Source organism: Aedes aegypti, chromosome 2 (genome assembly GCF_002204515.2).
Source record: "Aedes aegypti strain LVP_AGWG chromosome 2, AaegL5.0 Primary Assembly, whole genome shotgun sequence".
Classification (NCBI taxonomy): domain Eukaryota; kingdom Metazoa; phylum Arthropoda; class Insecta; order Diptera; family Culicidae; genus Aedes; species Aedes aegypti.
In genome coordinates, this window is record NC_035108.1 from 228884133 (window position 1) to 228885987 (window position 1855).

General features: G+C 39.8%; 1 long non-coding RNA gene across 1 annotated transcript; it reads left to right on the forward strand.

Moving 5' to 3' along the window:
* Positions 1 to 503: 503 nt before the first annotated feature.
* LOC110675554 lies at positions 504 to 1525 on the forward strand. The gene is made up of 4 exons (XR_002499593.1): positions 504 to 794; positions 862 to 1003; positions 1062 to 1193; positions 1395 to 1525. It is a non-coding gene; the product is annotated as an uncharacterized LOC110675554 (long non-coding RNA).
* Positions 1526 to 1855: the final 330 nt, after the last annotated feature.

Genomic DNA, 1855 nt, shown 5'->3' on the forward strand with positions numbered 1-1855 from the left:
TCAATAATTGGTAGCAAACACGAAGGACGAAGACATTTACAGCGGTACTTAACCCTATCACTCCTGTGGTATTTTCCTTCTGTTTTTGCACAAGAAACGTGAAGGGTCCAACAAACATCAACAAATACAAAACAAAAATCAACAATTTGTAACCAAACGGTTACACTATCCACCACCCCGATGAAAAAATGCGAAAGCACGAAGAGATTTTGCATTTTTTTTCGATTCACTCCTTCAAGTCATCTTCGGCCGCCATCGGTTCGTGGATGTCGAGCAAAAAAAATTATCAAATACAATACAAAACAAATTAAAATCTTTTAAAACTACAAACGCGCGAAATCATAATTAAACTTTACTACATAAAACATGCTAAAATATTCTTTACGTACGTGCACAATTCTACAGATTAAAAATTAGAAAATGAAATAAATTAAAACATGCCAAGTATGTACAAAACAAATTTTAAATCTTATCAAATATCCCGTATTATGGGTTGACAACATGAATTAACTATTTACAGTGATGCGCATCAAAAACAATTTTACAACCCTATTTACAAATTATTTACAACACTTTAGATCACATTCCGCACGGCCGAACCCCATGGCGGGATTTATTGCCGGCGGGCAAACTGTCATTCGTTGACAGTTGGCAAAACGTCATGAATCTGTCAAAGTGAACTGTCACAGCATATCTATTGTTTATTATGTTTATGTTTATTCTGTGCTGTGCAGTTGAAAGTGGAAATAGAAGATTTCATTGAGAAAAGGCCTTATATTCAACGAAACGTTTCGGTAAGTATTACGTACGTATTAGTAATGAACATATCGAAGCTCAACCTATGTGTGTTTTTATGTTTAGGTGAATGAGCTCGATTGGTGTGACAGTGGCGGGCTGTTTTGCGATGCGGCGGCAATCTTTTCACGAAAGATTGGCCCATTGCAACCCCCAAATTTTGCCGGGATTACCATAATAGCCATCTTGGCACAGCAAGATGCATCAGGTAAGTAATGTGTACACAGTGAATAATCATTCATACCCATGATTGCAATTAATTTCAGATTGGCCAATCTACGCAGTGGGCGATCCCCTCTCGGCAACTCCGCAGGTGAGGAAAATGAGGGTATTTCTTCACCCCTCACATCTTCCGCCGGTCCTGCTAGTCCCGATATTGATCCCCGAGTTTATTTAAGGTAAGTTGGATCTAGCTTTCCTTGCATGCTAACCCGTTCTAACGACTGATCGGAATCTTTCATCCGTCGGTCAGACTAATCTGGGCCTAGACTAACAGCGTAACGATTCTCATAACAACTAACACAATCGACTAACAATTCCATAGTCCTTCTGTTTAGTTAAATTTGCTAAAGATGTTTTTTTTTTCTCTTTCTTTTCAGATCAACCCTCAGCGATGTTTGCCGTCGGTAACCGGGGATAATTTATTACTCCCGCGCCTTACCAGAGCTGTGGCAAACTGCCGAAAAAATTGGATTATAAAACGAAAGAAAAATATACGATTGAACATGAACATTTGAGTATTTCTTTTTCATTTTGTTTGACGAAAAGTCTTTTTGGGTTCCAGGTGTGCGTCCGAAACGGGGATTTTTCCTTGAAGGGTTGGGTTCCAAAATCGAAGTAGGTTCGCTGCATATTTCTTTTGCCGTAGGTTTCGCTCGAAGTTTTAGGTTGGCCTTTTTCCGGATCTTGAACGATCGGGTCTGCTTTCTGAGGGATTCGGGGTTCGAAGTTCGTGGTGTTGAAGGAATGAAAGCTTCACCAAGTAAGTCTCGGGAGCATTCTGCGGATTGAAGTAACGACTTACTGGTGCAATACGGGGAGAAATAACCGGAAGAATAGC